This window comes from Scyliorhinus torazame, chromosome 28 (genome assembly GCF_047496885.1).
Source record: "Scyliorhinus torazame isolate Kashiwa2021f chromosome 28, sScyTor2.1, whole genome shotgun sequence".
In the NCBI taxonomy this organism is placed as follows: Eukaryota; Metazoa; Chordata; class Chondrichthyes; order Carcharhiniformes; family Scyliorhinidae; genus Scyliorhinus; species Scyliorhinus torazame.
The window spans coordinates 13,119,675-13,139,862 of NC_092734.1; positions in this window are offsets into that span (position 1 = coordinate 13,119,675).

Consider the following 20,188-nt stretch of genomic DNA (forward strand, 5'->3'; position numbering starts at 1 on the left):
AGAAAGAGACAGTGAACCAACCTCTTGAAGCAATCCATGTGGTTAGCCTGACTCATACAGTAACAGACAGAAAGGATAATTATAGGGTGAGTAATTGTATTCAAGGTCAAAGGCAAGCTTCACAAAGTCTCTGGTGACGGGTGAGTCGGAGTTTGCCAAACAGAAAAAGTTGGTCACGTGCTCATTTACCAACCAATCAGATCCACCATGTTGGACACTATTCAACTTGTTCAAGCCTCTTTCAAGTTGACCCTTCTTTGCATATGGTTAAGTCGCGCAACTTGAATTAGATAAATTGTTTGTCTTCACTCGCACTTCATGAGAAAATTGATTGCTCCTCGGTGTGATTGGGGGATCTAATGGAGCTCCTGTACCTGAAGAAGGTGAAATGTGTTTTGAGAGGAACAGGTGAGGGGGTCCCACCAGAGATGGGGTTTGTTAGTCTTACATTTTGGGGATCTGGTTGCTGCCAAAGGATGGGGTGGAGAGGGAGGGGGTGAGTTCGGGAGGGGTGGGGTTGGGTTTATTTGTTGTAAAAATGTTGAAAATTTGAATAAAAGTAGCTTTTTTAAAAAAGGAGTTTGATTGCTTCGGAAAGTCATGGGCTGTCCAATTAGCGAACTCGCCAAATGGATCCTGACACATCCGGCAAAACCAAGTGTTGGTTTCAGCCAGTAGCACCTGGGCGAGATCAGCCCCTGCGTGTTCCTAAGTCTGAGGAGAATTTGCGCAGATAGGCTTTAAAGAAAAGAATTAGGCAAGATCGTCTGTCCATGGTTTAAAGTAGAAATAATGGGAACATGGATTAATCGACTCCCTCACCTGTCGTGGGTGTTTGCTTACTAAAACCCAGGAGATTACACTTTTAATTGTCAACTGACTTTGAAGGGAATCTATGGTGACACAGGTGTTCTTCCATTTTTATCGAGATTACAGGGGCTTATTTCCTATTAAGTGCACATTGAAGTAATTTTGGCAGTGAATTGATATTTAAACCACCGAACAAACACAAAATATTAAAATTTCAATGTCACACTTTGTTTCGCAACAGGTGAAACCGAAATTGGAAACCATATAGCACCGGCAGCTTAAGAACAGTCCATGGCAAAAGAGACAAAACGGAAATCCCATCGGAGAGAAGAGTTGTGCTTCTTTGGGGTACGCATTCCTGGGAGAGAAGTGACAGTGGATTAAACACGAAAATTAAAGCAAAATGCTGGGGATGCTGAAAGACTGAAATACAAACAAAACCTGATGAAACACTCAGGATCTCTGGCAGCATCTGCAGAGTTAACATTTCGTGTCCATAAGACTTTTCTTCAGAGTTTATAAAGTCCCTCTCATGTAATTTTTAAAATATAATTTGTAGGGTGTGGAGGTGGTAAGGTTAGTATTCATTGCCTTTGTGAAGTCTTAAATACCCAATCGTCTTGCTGGGCCCTCTCAAACGACAAATTAAGACCACATTGCCATAGTCATGTGTAGGTCACACTGGGTAAGGATGGCAGATTTCCCTGCCTAAAGAGCATCCAAAAGAGATTTGCTGGTGAAACAGGCTTGAAGGATAGAACATAGAACATACAGTGCAGAAGGAGGCCATTCGGCCCATCAAGTCTGCACCGATCCACTTAAGCTCTCACTTCCACCCTATCCCCATAACCCAATAGCCCCTCCTAACCTTTTGGACACTAAGGGCAATTTAGCATGGCCAATCCACCTAACCTGCGCGTCTTTGGACTGTGGGAGGAAACCGGAGCACCCGGAGGAAACCCACACAGACATGGGGAGAACGTGCAGACTCCGCACAGACAGTGACCCAGCAGGGAATCGAACCTGGGACCATGGTGCTGTGAAGCCACAGTGCTAGCCACTTGTGCTACTCTGCTGCCCGATAGAATGGCCTACTCCTGCTCTTAGTACCTATACGTATATTGTTCATACATTAGTGAACTAGATGGGTTCTTTTTTATAATAATAGTTTCAGGATCACCATGACTGAGACTAGCTTTCGATTCCAGATTTTTAAATAAAATGTAATTAAAATTCCACCAGCTGCTGTGGGGGGTGGGGGGGGGGGGGTGGGGGCAAAGATGTGTCTGGTAGGTGAATTTGCCACGCTAAATTGCCCCTTAATTGGCAATAAAAGAATTGGCTACTCTAAACTTATTTTTTTTAAAGGCAATACAAATGTGATCACGCCAGTCTCCAGAGTGACAGAAGGCTGGCGGGCACAGAAATCAGCAGCCCACCCGCCATTTTGAAATGACTAAATAAAAAGCGATTGCGCTCAATAGCGGCCCAACCATCCGCAATTTTCCATTACCTGCTACAGTTCTTGGTCATCGGACATTTAAAAGTTTGGGAGTATTTTACGGCAGCAGGGAATAGGTGGCACAGGGCGGAAGACGTGGCCGTCCACAGCTGAACATGCCAGCTGATTCTGGTGGTGAAGGTGGCAGTGCGTGTGCGATTTATTTTTTAACTCACTCCTTAGCAACATGAAAATGTTGAGAGAGATTCGGAGGGCAGGAGGCTTTTAGATTTGTAACCATTAGCCTCTGCCGCATGACATTACGGCCCACAGTCCTGATTGGTCATGGTGCCCCACCCCTCCTATTGCATCTCTAATTGATCTGTTTCCTCGTCATCGATTGGCTGTCCGACACTTGAGGGAACGAGCCGAGGTGGCAAGGACAGGCACTCACTTTCCCTTCCGCCTCCCTCACCCTGCCAAGAAATGTAAGATCTGGACCATGGTCACCATTATCCCATATAGGACTTAATTGAATTTAAATTCACCACCTGCCATGGCAGGATTTTATTGCATTTCCCTAATCCTCAATCCAAGCCTAAGGATGCTGAGCTCGATAACACAACCACCAAGCAAGCCGGCCGATACTGTAGCGAAAAGCCTCCAGGTGCTGCAGAGGCTCAAAACAGCCATTCAATCCATTTCTCTGACAATACTGACAGAAATCAAGGTGTTGTTAAGTCTGAATGTTTTTAGCCCCGGGTTGTGTTTCGTCCTTGGAGCAAGAGAGTGTGAAAGAAAGAGGAGAGATTACCTCAAGCTACTCTGTCTCATAACGCTACTTTGTTATAAAAATTGTAATGATGCTGTAATATCTTGCAGGAGACTCACAGGGTTGGAATGACTATCTTCTGTGTGGTCCTTGCGGAGTACGAGTTTTCCCGCCCAGAAAAGGAACCCGGTGGGGATCTACCGGGTAACGTAAATACCGCTGTCATAAATAAATCTAAGTTCTTTATTTTGCTTGGTGTGGACTCCCGTGTCCTTATTAAAGACGCAAAGCTGATTGATGTCTTATTTATTCAACAACTTGCAAGAATTCAAATTGTAAAGAACTTTAGGTCGCACAGTGGTTAGCACTGTTGCCTCACAGCTCCATGGTCCCAGGTCCAATTCCCGGCTTGGGTCACTGTCTGTGTGGAGTCTGCACGTTCTCCCCGTGTCTGCGTGGGCTTCCTCCGGGTGCTCCGGTTTCCTCCCACAAGTCCTGAAAGACGTGCTGTTAGGTGAATTGGACATTCTGAATTCTCCGTCAGTGTACCCGAACAGGCGCCGGAATGTGGCGACTAGGGGATTTTCACAGTAACTTCATCACAAGCCTACTTGTGACACAAATAAAGATTATTATTATCATTAATTGCCCTTGAACTGAGTGGCTTGCCAGCCTATTACAGCGGGCAGTTAGGTCTGGAGTCACATATACGCCAGACCAGGTAAGGATGGCAGATTTCCTTTCGTTTAAGGGCGTTAGTGAACCCAAGATGGGTTTTTACGGCAGTCAATTATAGTTTTATGGTCACTATTACTGAGTCTAGCTTTCACTGAACTGAATTTAAATTGTACAGCTGCCATGGTGGGATTTGAACCTTGTGCATCCGAGTATCAACCCAGGACTCTGGATTACTAGTCTAGTGACAATACCACTACAGCGCCATCGGCCACACTGGGCTCCTCCTACCCCTCTTCATCTCACCCGGTCACCATGGCCTTCTATTGGCGGAGCAATGAACATTAGCCACATGCTCAACTTGTCCAAGCTGGCCCATTTTTTACCTCTAAGCTAGTCCCAATTGCCTGCATTTGGCCCATATCCCTCTCTGCCTATCACCCATATAACTGTTTAAATGCTTTTTAAAAGACAGAATTGTATCCACTATAGCCTCTGGCAGCTCGTTCCAGACACTCACCACCCTCTGTGTGAAAACATTGCCCCTCTGGACCCTTTTGTATCTCTCTTAAACCTATGCCCTCCAGCTTTAGACTCCCCTACCTTTGGGAAAAGATGTTGTCTACCTCATACGCTGCAGGAAAGGATGTCCCGAAGCGTGGTACATTGGCGAGACCATGCAGACGCTGCGATAACGAATGAACGGACATCGCGCGACAATCACCAGGCAGGAATGTTCCCTTCCAGTTGGGGAACACTTCAGCAGTCAAGGGCATTCAGTCTCTGATCTCCGGGTAAGCGTTCTCCAAGGCGGCCTTCAGGACGCGCGACAACGCAGAATCGCCGAGCAGAAGCTTATAGCCAAGTTCCGCACACATGAGTGCGGCCTCAACCGGGACCTGGGATTCATGTCGCATTACATTCATCCCCCACCATCTGGCCTGCGAAATCCTACCAACTGTCCTGGCTTGACACAATTCACACCTCTTTAACCTGGGGTTACCCCATCTCTGGATCTGTAAAGATTTAATCACCTGCTAATGCTCGCATTCCAAGCATTGTCTGGCATCTTTGAATCTGTCTATATATGTTTCTGGAACATACCTCTTCATTCACCTGAGGAAGGAACAGCGGTCCAAAGGCTAGTGACATCGAAACAAACCTGTTGGACTTTAACCTGGTGTTGTAAAACTTCTTACTGTGCTCACCCCAGTCCAACGCCGGCATCTCCACATTATACCTAATCTATGCCCTCATTATTTTATAGACCTCTATAAGTTCACCCCTAAGCCTCCTATGCTCCAGGTAAAAAACATCCCAGTCTATCCAGCCTCTCCTTATAACTCAAACCATCAAGTCCCATGTTACACACAATGTACTATCATAGCTACCTATTTTTCAGGGCACCTTTACTCATGTCCTCTGCACCCCTTCAGTTCCAGGTTGTTACAGTTAACAAAGAACAAAGAACAAAGAAATGTACAGCACAGGAACAGGCCCTTCGGCCCTCCAAGCCCGTGCCGACCATGCTGCCCGACTAAACTACAATCTTCTACACTTCCTGGGTCCATATCCCTCTATTCCCATCCTATTCATGTATTTGTCAAGATGCCCCTTAAATGTCACTATCGTCCCTGCTTCCACCACCTCCTCCGGTAGCGAGTTCCAGGCACCCACTACCCTCTGTGTAAAAAACTTGCCTCGTACATCTACTCTAAACCTTGCCCCTCTCACCTTAAAACTATGCCCCCTAGTAATTGACCCCTCTACCCTGGGGAAAAGCCTCTGACTATCCACTCTGTCTATGCCCCTCATAATTTTGTAGACCTCTATCAGGTCGCCCCTCAACCTCCGTCGTTCCAGTGAGAACAAACCGAGTTTATTCAACCGCTCCTCATAGCTAATGCCCTCCATACCAGGCAACATTCTGGTAAATCTCTTCTGCACCCTCTCTAAAGCCTCCACATCCTTCTGGTAGTGTGGCGACCAGAATGGAACATTATACTCCAAGTGTGACCTAACTAAGGTTCTATACAGCTGCAACATGACTTGCCAATTCTTATACTCAATGCCCTGGCCAATGAAGGCAAGCATGCCGTATGTCTTCTTGACTACCTTCTCCACCTGTGTTTCCCCTTTCAGTGACCTGTGGACCTGTACACCAAGATCTCTCTGACTTTCAATACTCTTGAGGGTTCTACCATTCACTGTATATTCCCTACCTGCATTAGACCTTCCAAAACGCATTACCTCACATTTGTCCGGATTAAACTCCATCAGCCATCTCTCTGCCCAAGTCTCCAAACAATCTAAATCCAGCTGTATCCTCTGACAGTCCTCATCGCTATCCGCAATTCCACTAACCTTTGTGTCGTCTGCAAACTTACTAATCAGACCAGTTACATTTCCCTCCAAATCATGTATATATATACTACAAACAGCAAAGGTCCCAGCACTGATCCCTGCGGAACACCACTGGTCACAGCCCTCCAATTAGAAAAGCATCCTTCCATTGCTACTCTCTGCCTTCAATGACCTAGCCAGTTCTGTATCCACCTTGCCAGCTCACCCCTGATCCCGTGTGACTTCACCTTTTGTACTAGTCTACCATGAGGGACCTTGTCAAAGGCCTTACTGAAGCCCATATAGACAACATCCACTGCCCTACCTGCATCAATCATCTTTGTGACCTCCTCGAAAAACTCTATCAAGTTAGTGAGACACGACCTCCCCTTCACAAAACCATGCTGCCTCTCACTAATACGTCCATTTGCTTCCAAATGGGAGTAGATCCTGTCTCGAAGAATTCTCTCCAGTAATTTCCCTACCACTGAAGTAAGGCTCACCGGCCTGTAGTTCCCTGGATTATCCTTGCTACTCTTCTTAAACAGAGGAACAACATTGGCTATTCTCCAGTCCTCCGGGACATCACCTGAAGACAGTGAGGATCCAAAGATTTCTGTCAAGGCCTCAGCAATTTCCTCTCCAGCCTCCTTCAGTATTCTGGGGTAGATCCCATCAGGCCCTGGGGACTTATCTACCTTAATATTTTTTAAGACACCCAACACCTCGTCTTTTTGGATCTCAATGTGACCCAGGCTATCTACACACCCTTCTCCAGACTCAACATCTACCAATTCCTTCTCTTTGGTGAATACTGGTGCAAAGTATTCATTTAGTACCTCGCCCATTTCCTCTGGCTCCACACATAGATTCCCTTGCCTATCCTTCAGTGGGCCAACCCTTTCCCTGGCTACCCTCTTGCTTTTTATGTACGTGTAAAAAGCCTTGGGATTTTCCTTAACCCTATTTGCCAATGACTTTTCATGACCCCTTCTAGCCCTCCTGACTCCTTGCTTAAGTTCCTTCCTACTTTCCTTATATTCCACGCAGGCTTCGTCTGTTCCCAGCCTTTTAGCCCTGACAAATGCCTCCTTTTTCTTTTTGACGAGGCCTACAATATCTCTCGTTATCCAAGTTTCCCGAAAATTGCCGTATTTATCCTTCTTCCTCACAGGAACTTGCCGGTCCTGAATTCCTTTCAACTGACACTTGAAAGCCTCCCACATGTCAGATGTTGATTTGCCCTCAAACATCCACCCCAATCTAGGTTCTTCAGTTCCCGCCTAATAGTTATAATTAGCCTTCCCCCAATTTAGCACATTCACCTTAACCTTGTCCACCAGCACTTTAAAACCATGCTGCCTCTCTGAATTGTGGTCACTGTTCCCGAAATGCTCCCCGACTGAAACTTCTACCACCTGGCCGGGCTCATTCCCCAATACCAGGTCCAGTACCGCCCTTCCCTAGTTGGACTGTCTACATATTGTTTTCAGAAGCCCTCCTGGATGCTCCTTACAAACTCTGCCCCGTCTAAGCCCCTGGCACTAAGTGAGTCCCAGTCAATATTGGGGAAGTTGAAGTCTCCCATCACCACAACCCTGTTGTTTTTATTCTTTTCCAAAATCTGTCTACCTATCTGCTCCTCTATCTCCCGCTGGCTGTTGGGAGGCCTGTAGTAAACCCCCAACATTGTGACTGCACCCTTCTTATTCCTGATCTCTACCTATATAGCCTCACTGCCCTCTGAGGTGTCCTACCGTAGTACAGCTGTGATATCCTCCCTAACCAGTAGCTCAACTCCGCCACCCCTTTTACATCCCCCTCTATCCCGCCTGAAACATCTAAATCCTGGAACGTTTAGCTGCCAATCCTGCTCTTCCCTCAACCAGGTCTCTGTAATGGCACAACATCATAGTTCCAAGTACTAATCCAAGCTCTAAGTTCATCTGCCTTACCCGTAATACTTCTTGCATTAAAACATATGCACTTCAGGCCATCAGACCCGCTGTGTTCAGCAACTTCTCCCTGTCTGCTCTGCCTCAGAGCCACACTGTCCCTATTCCCTCGTTCTCCCTCAATGTTCTCACCTTCTGACCTATTGCTCCCGTGCCCACCCCCCTGCCGTACTAGTTTAAACCCTCCCGTGTGACACTAGTAAACCTCGCGGCCAGGATATTTATGCCTCTCCAGTTTAGATGCAACCCGTCCTTCTTATATAGGTCACACCTGCCCCGGAAGAGCTCCCAGTGGTCCAGATAACGGAAACCCTCCCTCCTACACCAGCTGTTTAGCCACGTGTTTAGCTGCTCTAGCTTCCTATTTCTAGCCTCACTGGCACGTGGCACAGGGAGTAATCCCGAGATTACAACCCTAGAGGATGTTGCCTGGTATGGAGGGCATTAGCTATGAGGAGAGGTTGAATAAACTCGGTTTATTCTCACTGGAACTACGGAGGTTGAGGGGCGACCTGATAGAGGTCTACAATTCAAAACACTGTGATTAAAGTGTGATGTGTACAGAGAGTGAATGTATTATATATCTTACTAATACAGCAATAAAGATCGCATTTACTACGTAAAATTTCTATATTAAAAATCCTATTTATTACTCACACATCCTCTGTTTCACACTTGCCCCATGTCACCCTGCTAACTCACTGTGAGTAATGCCAGTTTAATAATATCTAAATGTTTCATCCCAATGATTCCACGTCCCCACTCTCTGCTTTCTGAGTGATCCAGCAGCAGAGACGGAGGGGGAAATGCTGGGCCACGTATTTTATAAAATTCATTCAGGGGATGGGACTGTCACTGGCAGGGGCAGTATTTATTCCCCATCCCGTGCTGCCCTCGAGAAGTTGGTGGTAAGAAGGGAGTTCTAGGTTTTTGACCCAGACACCAGTGAAGGAACAGCGATAAAGTTCCAATAATCGGTATGATGTGTAACCCTCAAGAGTATTGACAGTCAGAGAGATCTAGGTGTACAGGTCCACAGGTCACTGAAAGGCAACACAAATGGAGAAGATAGTCAAGAAGGCATACGACATGCTTGCCTTCATTGGCCAGGGCATTGAGTATCAAAAATGGCAAGTCATGTTGCAGCTGTATAGAACCTTAGTTAGGCCTTGGAGTATAGTGTTCAATTCTGGTCGCCACACTACCAGAAGGATGTGGAGGCTTTAGAGAGGGTGCAGAAGAGATTTACCAGGATGTTGCCTGGTATGGAGGGCATTAGCTATGAGGAGCGGTTGAATAAACTTGGTTTGTTCTCACTGGAACGACGGAGGTTGAGGGGCGACTTGATAGAGGTCTACAAAATTATGAGGGGCATAGACAGGGTAGATAGTCAGAGACTTTTTCCCAGGGTAGAGGGGTCAATTACTAAGGGGCATAGGTTTAAGGTGCAAGGGGCAAGGTTTAGAGGAGATGTATGAGGCATGCTTTTTTACACAGAGGGTAGTAGGTGCCTGGAACTCGCTGCCGGAGGAGGTGGTGGAAGCAGGGATGATAGTGACGTTTAAGGGGCATCTTGACAAATACATGAATAGGATGGGAATAGAGGGATACGGACCCAGGAAGTGTAGAAGATTTTAGTTTACACGGGCAGCATGGTCGGCGCCGGCTTGGAGGACCGAAGGGCTTGTTCCTGTGCTGTACTTTTCTTTATTCTTTGTTCTTTGTAACGTGGAGGTGAATTTGCAGGTGGTGGTGTTCCCATGCACCTGCTGCCCTTGTTTCTCTTGGGTGGGAGCGGTTGGAATGTGCTATCTAAGGAGCCTTGGCAAGTTACTTTGCGCATCTTTTAGACGCTGGGCAGATCGCGCTGACAAATGATAACCAGGCCTATCATGGTTAAACCAGGTCAATGCCCAGACCTTGGGTGCCTCCATGGTACCTTGTGGCCATGTCTGCACAGGAAGAAGATGATAGTGATTCAGAGTTCATTCAATGTGCAAAACTCAAATAGTTGTTGCCTGTTATTGTTGATCTTGCCCACCCCAGGATGACTGAGGCATGTCAGCCATGAGTCACTATCTCGCCCAGAACGTGCATCGAAGCCATCCAGGATGAATCGCCTCTCAGCATTTGGAACGTTTGTCAGAATGTCAACAGGGAGTCATAGAAATGCCCCTTGTCTGAGACGCTGGCAGACAGAGTTGGTGCACGGGTGCACAGGATGTTGTCAGCGCTTCCATCAGATGATAGCTGAAGGGAGTTGAGGTGCTCTGAGTTTCCAACTGGTGGCACAATGGACTGTGTCAGCTCATTGCTCACTGCAAAGCTTACACAATGGCCACAGTGGTCTTCAGCACCAGTAGAAGGTGCAATTAGCCCAATGAGTAGAGTGTGTCGGCTAATCTGCTGACTATACAGTGGCGATGTCGAGCATGTGTAACTTACGGTCAACCCCCCCCCAGTGTCCACTGGTGAAATACAGCCTAACCACCCCCTTTGATGGAGCCCCTTCTTGGACTAATTAAATTAAGTTTAAGGAAACCCCTTCACCAAACCATCACCTCAGCAATTTAACGCCTTCAGTAATCTACACCTCAATGCCAAATAACCTCAGCAAGCCCCGTCAGAGCTCTTAACAAAGCCCGCCAGCACTCCAGGAGGGAAAAAAACAGTAAAATGGGGAAATAAGAATACTGATCTCGAAGGGCAGCACGGTAGCATGGTGGTTAGCACAATTGCGTCACAGCTCCAGGGTCCCAGGCTCGATTCCTGGCTTGGTTCACTGTCTGTGCAGAGTCTGCACGTTCTCCCCGTGTGTGCGTGGGTTTCCTCCGGGTGCTCCGGTTTCCTCCCACAGTCCAAAGATGTGCAGGTTAGGTGGATTGGCCATGCTAAATTGCCCTTAGTGTTCAAAATTGCCCTCAGTGTTGGGTGGGGTTACTGGGTTATGGGGATAGGGTGGAGGTGTGGGCTTGGGTAGGGTGCTCTTTCAAAGAGACCGGTGCAGACTCGATGGGCTGAATGGCCTCCTTCTGCACTGTAAGTTCTATGATCCTAACTTTTTTCTCTCTGGGACATCATTAACTCCCCCACAACAGCCTTTCAATAGAACACTAAATCGTCCCACTAAGTCACCCAAGAATCTCTCAATAAACCTCTCTGTTTTCACCCCCATGGAGTGTCGACCATCCAGTTCCCCGTGACCTCCATGGAATACGAGCTTCCCCGTCCGAGAGACGAATAGAGTGAAGTCGATGAGGCTTTATTAAGCGTGACTGTTTCCCCCGCAGTTCAGTAGTAGACTGTCAGCGGGGGAGGACTCCAGGTACTTATACTCCGCCTTCAGGACGGAGCTAGAGGTCAACGTCCAACCAGGACCCGGGATCTGTCAGCCAATTACATCATGGCTTCACAGTCCCACATGACCCCTAATGCATACTACCACATTCACCCCTTGTTAAAAATGAACCCGGCGGGGTGATGCTTCGCATGGTGGTAAGGGTTTACAAGGCTGGTCCTGGGAGGAAAACTTTCACATGTTATAACAGTATGTACAAGGTTTTTTTTGTTTCAAACTATTTACAGTAATCGTCAGGAAAAGACAATGTTCTCGTTAAAAGTCCACATTGTACTGTTAGATCGACGCCACGAGTCGGTCGGGCGGTCTGGCCGTCCGTGTCGATCGCCTCGGCCCCGGTGGTGGTGGTGGTGCTTGTTCCGGTGTTGTCTTCTCCGGGAGCCTTACGGTTTCAGCTTGGGCTTCATTCCTGGTCGGGCCTGGGAGGAGGACTGATCCTCCTGGGAAGGGGGCGGTCGCGGGGTGCGGCGGTGGCAGGAAGGGGGGGGGTTGGGTGATTGGTGTCGGGGGGGGTGTGTGTGTTGCCGGCGGGCGCCAGATCTCGCAGAGAGACCGTGTCCTGTCGGCCGTCGGGGTACTCCACGTAAGCGTACTGCGGGTTCGCGTGAAGGAGGTGAACCCTTTCGACCAACGGGTCCGACTTGTGCGCCCGCACGTGCTTTCGGAGCAAGATGGGTCCTGGGGCCGCCAGCCAGGTCGGCAGCGACGTTCCAGAGGAGGACTTCCTGGGGAAGACAAGGAGGCGTTCATGAGGCGTTTGGTTAGTGCTAGTACACAGTAGTGACCGGATGGAGTTGAGGGCGTCCGGGAGGACCTCCTGCCACCGTGAAACTGGGAGGTCCCTGGACCGTAGGGCCAGTAGGACGGTCTGCCAGACCGTGCCATTCTCCCTCTCTACTTGCCCGTTCCCCCGGGGGTTGTAGCTGGTCGTCCTGCTCGAGGCAATCCCGTTGCTGAGCAGGAACTGGCGCAGCTCGTCACTCATGAAGGAGGACCCCCTGTCGCTGTGGACGTATGCGGGGCAACCGAACAGTGTGAATATGGTGTTCAGGGCTTTAATGACTGTGGCCGCGGTCATGTCAGAACAGGGGATGGCGAATGGGAAGCGGGAGTACTCGTCCACCACATTAAGGAAGTATATGTTGCGGTCGGTGGAGGGGAGGGGTCCTTTGAAATCCAGACTAAGGCGTTCAAAGGGGCGGGAAGCCTTAATCAGGTGCGCACCATCCGGCCTGAAAAAATGCGGTTTGCACTCTGCGCAGATGTGGCAATTCCTTGTGACTGTACGGACCTCCTCTAAGGAGTATGGGAAGTTGCGGGACTTGATAAAGTGGTAAAACCGAGTGACCCCCGGGTGGCAGAGGTCCTCGTGGAGTGTTTGGAGGCGGTTAATTTGTGCGTTGGCACATGTGCCGCGGGATAGGGCATCGGACGGCTCGTTCAGCTTTCCGGGACGATACAAGATCTCGTAGTTGAAGGTGGAGAGCTCGATCCTCCACCTTAAGATCTTGTTGTTTTTGATTTTGCCCCGTTGTGCATTATCGAACATGAAGGCTACCGACCGTTGGTCCGTGAGGAGAGTGAATCTCCTGCCGGCCAGGTAATGCCTCCAATGTCGCACAGCTTCCACTATGGCTTGGGCTTCCTTTTCCACTGAGGAGTGGCGGATTTCTGAAGCGTGGAGGGTTCGGGAGAAAAAGGCCACGGGTCTGCCCGCTTGGTTAAGGGTGGCCGCTAGAGCTACGTCGGAGGCGTCGCTCTCGACCTGGAAGGGGAGGGACTCGTCGATGGCGCGCATCGTGGCCTTTGCGATATCCGCTTTGATGCGGCTGAAGGCCTGGCAAGCCTCTGTCGACAGAGGGAAGGTCGTGATCTGTATTAGGGGGCGGGCCTTGTCTGCGTACTGGGGGACCCACTGGGCGTAGTATGAAAAAAACCCCAGGCAGCGTTTCAGGGCTTTTGAGCAGTGCGGGAGGGGAAATTCCATGAGGGCGCGCATACGTTCGGGGTCGGGGCCTATTATCCCATTGCGCACTACGTAGCCCAGGATGGTTAGCCGGTTGGTGCTAAAAACGCACTTGTCCTCGTTGTACGTGAGGTTCAAGGCAGATGGTTACATTGTCAAGATACGGGAACGTGGCCCGCAACCCGTGTTGATCAACCATTCGGTCCATCTCTCGTTGGAAGACCGAGACCTCGTTTGTGACGCCAAATGGGACCCTTAGGAAATGGTATAATCGCCCGTCTGCCTCGAAGGCTGTGTACTTGCGGTCACTTGGGCGGATGGGGAGCTGATGGTAGGCGGACTTGAGGTCCACGGTGGAGAAGACTTTATATTGGGCAATCCGATTGACCATGTCGGATATGCGGGGGAGAGGGTACGCGTCTAGTTGTGTGTACCTGTTGATGGTCTGGCTATAGTCTATGACCATCCTTTGCTTCTCCCCGGTCTTTGCTACTACCACCTGTGCTCTCCAGGGACTATTGCTGGCCTGGATTATGCCTTCCTTTAGTAGCCGCTGGACTTCGGACCGAATGAAGGTCCGGTCCTGGGCGCTGTACCGTCTGCTCCTAGTGGCGACGGGTTTGCAATCCGGGGTGAGGTTTGCAAACAAGGGCGGGGGTTGCACCTTGAGAGTTGCGAGGCCGCAGATAGTGAGTGGGGGTATTGGGCCGCCGAATTTGAAGGTAAGGCTCTGTAGATTGCACTGGAAGTCTAATCCCAGTAATGTGGGGGCGCAGAGTTGGGGAAGGACGTAGAGCCTGTAGTTTTTGAACTCCCTCCCCTGCACCGTTAGGGTAACTATGCAGAAGCCTTTGATCTGTACGGAGTGGGATCCTGCAGCTAGGGAAATCTTTTGTGCGCTGGGATGGGTGGTCAAAGAACAGCATCTTACCGTGTCGGGGTGGATAAAGCTCTCCGTGCTCCTGGAGTCGACTAGGCATGGTGTCTCGTGCCCGTTTATCAGCACCGTTGTCGTCGTCGTCTGGAGTGTCCGGGGCCGAGCTTGGTCCAGCGTTATTGAAGCGAGACGTGGTTGTAGTAGTTGAGCGTCTTCTTCGAACCACTTGGAGACGGTTGTTGCCGTCCAAGATGGCGTCGGGGGTGAACAAAATGGCTGCCCCCATGCATCGCACATGGCTGGGGGGTCACAAGATGGCGGCGGGGGTGGACAAAATGGCCGCCCCCATGCGTCGTACAGGTCTGGGGTGGTCCAAGATGGCGGCGCCCTTCCTCCCCTCGTGGTGGCCGGGACCCAAAATGACTGCGCCTGCGGGTCGCACCTGGGGCGCTGGGGGGGTTGGGGAGCGTTAGGAACGCGCGGGGCTCCCTCATCTCTGGGGACAGCGGTGGTCGGGACCCAAATTGGTAGCGCCGGCGGGTCATACGTGGGGCGCGGGGGGGGGGGGTTTGGGGGGCGTTAGAGCCGCGCAGAGCTCCCTCTTCTCCGGGGAGAGCGGTGGTCGGGACCCAAAGTGGTAGCGCCGGCGGGTCATACATGGGGCGCGGGGGGGGGTTGGGGAGCGTAAGCGGCATGCAGGGCTCCCTGTTCTCCCGGGACCGCGGTGGTCGGGACCCAGAGTGGCTGTGCCTGCGGGTCGTACATGGGGCGCAGGGGGGGTTGGGGAGCGTAAGTGGCGTGCAGGGCTCCCTGTTCTCCCGGGACAGCGGCGACCTCGCGGGACCGGCACACAACCGCAAAATGGCCCTTTTTTCCGCAGCTCTTGCAGATCGCTGCGCGGGCCGGGCAGCGCTGCCGGGGGTGTTTCGCCTGGCCGCAGAAATAGCAGCGGGCGCCCCCGGTGCGACTTGGCGTTTGGACCGCGCAAGCCTGTGGGGTGTCCGGGAGGGGGGGTGGGTTTGTCGCGACGGGTGCGTACGGAGCCCAATGGGCTGCCGCGCGGTCGGGGCCGTAGGCGCGGGTATTTCGCGCGGCCACTTCTAGGGAGGCTGCTAGGGCCCGTGCCTCTGAGAGTCCTAGCGACTCTTTTTCTAGAAGTCTTTGGCGGATTTGGGAGGAGTTCATACCTGCCACAAAAGCATCGCGCATTAACATGTCCGTGTGTTCATTTGTGTTCACCGACGGGCAGCTGCAGGCTCGTCCCAAAATTAGTACCGCGGCGTAGAATTCATCTATCGATTCTCCGGGACTTTGCCGTCTCGTTGCGAGTTGATAGCGAGCGTAGATCTGGTTTACTGGGCGGACATAGAGACTTTTTAGTGCTGCGAACGCCGTCTGGAAATCCTCTGCGTCTTCAATGAAAGAGAAAATCTCCGTGCTTAACCTCGAGTGCAGGACCTGTAGTTTTCGGTCTTTTGTGACCCGGCTGGTGGCCGTTCTGAGGTAGGCCTCAAAACAAGTCTGCCAGTGCTTGAAAGCTGCTGCCGCGTTCACTGCATGGGGGCTGATCCTCAGGCATTCCGGGATGATCCTGAGCTCCATAGTCCTTTTTAGTCACGCTTAATAAATTGTAGCGCACAAAGACTCCGAGAAACGAATAGAGTGAAGTCGATGAGGCTTTATTAAGCGTGACTGTTTCCCCCGCAGTTCAGTAGTAGACTGCCAGCGGGGGAGGACTCCAGGTACTTATACTCCGCCTTCAGGGCGGAGCTAGAGGTCAACGTCCAACCAGGACCCGAGATCTGTCAGCCAATGACATCATGGCTTCACAGTCCCACATGACCCCTAATGCATACTACCACACCCGGTAACAGCGCGGGACTTCCCCTTTCACGAGGGGAGCCCTCATGCAGGTCGTGGAGGGAGACCCTTTAGGGAGTGGAGGGTTATTGTGTATAAATAATAAACCAGCATCCAGTCGACTTCCGGTTGCGGTGATGCACTGCTAAGCCGCACGTTTCGGCAGCTCCCATTCTAATGGACTTTTGGGCTCTTATCGGGAGCCCCAACGTAATTTTGTTTCGATCTAACCCAGTGTGGGGTGACGAAGGAAGGAGTCCCGCCGGGTGTGTATGGAAAGGAGCGGCGGTAGTGACCAGATTGCGAAGGATCCTTTGGAGCAGCGGCAGAGAAGAGAAGAGAGAAGCAAGATGGCGGCGGATGGAGCCCAGATGGTATGGGGCCCGGACCAGCAGGAGTTTCTCCGACGATGTGTGGAGGAGCTCAAGAAAGAGGTGCTGGCGCCGATGATACTGGCAATCGAGGGACTGAAGGAAACACAAAAGGTCCAGGCGATGGAGCTCCGTGGAGTGAAGGCAAAGGCAGACGAGAATGAAGATGAGATACAGGGCCTGGTGGTAAAAACGGAGACACACGAGGCACTACACAAGAGGTGCATAGAAAGGCTGGAAGCCCTGGAGAACAGCTCGAGGAGGAAAAACCTACGGATTCTAGGTCTCCCCGAAGGAGCAGAGGGAGCTGATGTTGGGGCTTATGTGAGCATGATGCTCCACACGCTAATGGGAGCTGAGGCCCCAACGGGCCCCCTGGAAGTGGAGGGAGCGTACCGGGTCCTCGTGAGAAGACCAAAGGCAGGTGAAACACCAAGAGCAATAGTGGTGAAGTTCCATTGCTACAGGGACAGAGAGATGGTCCTGAGCTGGGCCAAGAAGGCACGGAGTAGCAAATGGGAGAATGCGGTGATACGTGTGTATCAGGACTGGAGTGCGGAGGTGGCGAGAAGGAGGGTGAGCTTTAACCAGGCCAAGGCGGTGCTCCATAAGAAGAAAATAAAATTTGGGATGCTGCAGCCGGCGCGATTGTGGGTCACGCATCAGGGCAAGGACCACTACTTCGAGACGGCGGATGAGGCATGGACATTCATCCAAGAAGAGAAACTGGACTGGATTTGAGAGTTTGATGTTTGGAGAGAAGCAGCGAGGTGGTGGTACAGGAATGTAAAGTGGGGAAAGGGGAGGGCAATTGTACAGCAATGTTGGACGGGGAATTTCTCTCCCCCCGATGGGGGGGACATGAAGAAATGTGGGCGCCGGTGGAAAAAGGGACAGGGAAGGGAAATGAGGGAACTGCGCCATAGGGGGCGGGGCCGAGAGGAAAGCGCGGGTATTTTCCTGCGCTATGGAAATTTTAGCGGGAAAACGGGCGCAGGATGTAAGGGAGCACCACACGCAGGGAGGTCAAAGAGTGAACGGGGGAAGCCGAGGTCAGCCAGAGTTAGCTGACTTCCGGAAGCAATATGGGGGGAGTAACCAAGCTAGAGGGGGATCTAGCGGTGGGGGGGGGGCGGGGGGATTAACTGGGTTGCTGCTGCTGAGTGCAAGGGGGAGCTGGTAAGAGATGAGGTGACCGGGGTGGGAAGGCGCTGCCTGGGGGACAGACGGGTGCGCGGGACCTGGATGAGGAGATGGCCTAAAAAAGGGGATGGCTAGCCGGCGAGGGGGGGTGAATGGCCCCCCAATCCGGCTGGTCACGTAGAATGTGAGAGGCTTAAATGGGCCGATTAAGAGGGCACGGGTGTTTGCGCACTTAAAGAGACTGAAGGCGGACGTAGTCATGCTCCAGGAGATGCACCTGAAGGTGGCGGATCAGGTTAGACTAAGAAAAGGATGGGTGGGACAGGTATTCCACTCAGGGTTGGACGCGAAGAACAGAGGGGTGGCAATATTGGTGGGGAAACGTGTATCATTCGAGGCTAAGAATATAGTGGTGGACAGTGGGGGCAGATATGTGATGGCGAGTGGCAGACTGCAGGGAGAGGCGGTTGTGCTGGTGAATGTATATGCCCCAAACTGGGATGACGCAGGATTCATGAAGCGAATGCTGGGACGTATCCCGGACCTGGAGGTGGGAAATTTGGTAAGGGGGGGGGATTTTAACACAGTGCTGGATCCAGGGCTAGACCGGTCCAGATCCAGGACCGGGAAAAGGCCGGCAGCGGCCAAGGTGCTTAAGGGATTTATGGAACAAATGGGGGGAGTGGATCCGTGGAGATTCGCCAGGCCGATGGCAAAAGAGTTCTCTTTCTTCTCCCACGTCCATAAGGTATACTCCCGGATAAACTTCTTCGTTTTGGGAGGGCACTGATCCCGAAAGTGACAGGAACGGAGTACTCGGCCATAGCCGTTTCAGACCACGCCCCGCATTGGGTGGATTTGGAACTAGGAGAGGAAAGGGAGCAGCGCCCACTCTGGCGACTAGATATGGGACTACTGGCGGATGAGGGGGTCTGCGGAAGGGTGAGGGGGTGTATTGAGCGATATCTGGAGGTCAACGACAATGGGGAGGTTCAGGTGGGGGTAGTATGGGAAGTGCTGAAGGCGGTGGTTAGAGGAGAGCTGATCTCCATCAGAGCCCACTTGGGGAAACAAGAGGGCAAAGAAAGAGAGAGATTAGTGGGGGAAATTTTGAGGGTGGATAAAAAATATGCGGAGGCCCCAGACGAAGGGCTATACAGAGAAAGACGAAGACTACAGACGGAGTTTGACCTGCTGACCACGGGAAAGGCAGAGGCACAGTGGAGGAAGGCACAGGGGATGCAATATGAGTATGGGGAAAAGGCGAGCCGGCAGTTGGCCCACCAACTTCGGAAGAGGATGGCGGCGAGAGAGATCGGGGAAGTTAGGGACGAAACGGGAAATATGGAGCAGAGAGCAGGGAAAGTGAACGAGGTGTTCAAGACCTTTTATGAGAGGCTATATAAGTCCCAACCCCCGGGGGGAAAAGAAGGAATGCTACACTTTCTGGACCAGCTAAGGTTCCCGAAGGTGAAGGGGCAGGAGCTGGCAGGTCTGGGGGCGCCAATCGAGGTGGATGAGGTGATTAAAGGACTGGGGAACATGCAGGCAGGGAAGGCCCCGGGACCAGACGGGTTTCCTGTGGAATTCTACAGGAAGTATATGGATCTGTTGGCCCCGCTTTTGGCGAGAACCTTTAATGAGGCTAAGGAAAGGGGGATGCTACCCCCGACAATGTCGGAGGCGACGATATCGCTAATCCTGAAATGAGATAAAGACCCGCTGCAATGCAGGTCATACAGGCCTATCTCACTCCTAAATGTAGACGCCAAACTGCTGGCCGAGGTGATGGCGACAAGGATAGAGGATTGCATCCCAGGGGTGGTGCATGACGATCAGACAGGGTTTGTAAAGGGAAGACAACTGAATGTTAATGTACAAAGGTTGCTGGGGGTGATGATGACGCCCCCACCGGAGGGGGAGGCAGAGATAGTGGCGGCGATGGATGCAGAGAAGGCATTTGATAGGGTGGAGTGGGATTATCTGTGGGAGGTGCTGAAGAGGTTTGGGTTCGGTGAGGGGTTTATTAGATAGGTCAGACTCTTATATGGGGCCCCGGTGGCAAGCGTAGTCACAAACCGGCAAAGATCGGGGTATTTTCGGCTACATAGGGGTACAAGACAAGGGTGTCACCTGTCCCCGTTACTGTTCGCGTTGGCAATTGAACCACTGGCCATAGCGCTGAGCGATTCTAAGAAGTGGAGGGGGGTGGTTAGAGGGGGAGAGGAGCATCGAGTGCCGCTCTACGCAGATGATCTACTGCTATACGTTGCGGACCCGGTAGAGGGGATGCCAGAAGTAATGCAGATAGTTAGGGAGTTTGGAGAGTTCTCGGGATACAAATTAAATATGGGGAAGAGCGAGCTTTTTGTAATGCACCCCGGGGAACAGGGAAGGGGGATAGATGCTCTGACGCTGAGGAGAGTGGAAAGGAACTTCCGATACCTGGGGATCCAGGTGGCCAGGAACTGGGGAACCCTGCATTACTTAACCTGACGCGACTGGTGGAGCAGATGGAGGAGGACTTTAAGAGGTGGGATATGGTGCCGCTGTCGCTGGCGGGCAGAGTGCAGGCAGTTAAAATGGTGGTCCTCCCGAGGTTTCTTTTCGTGTTTCA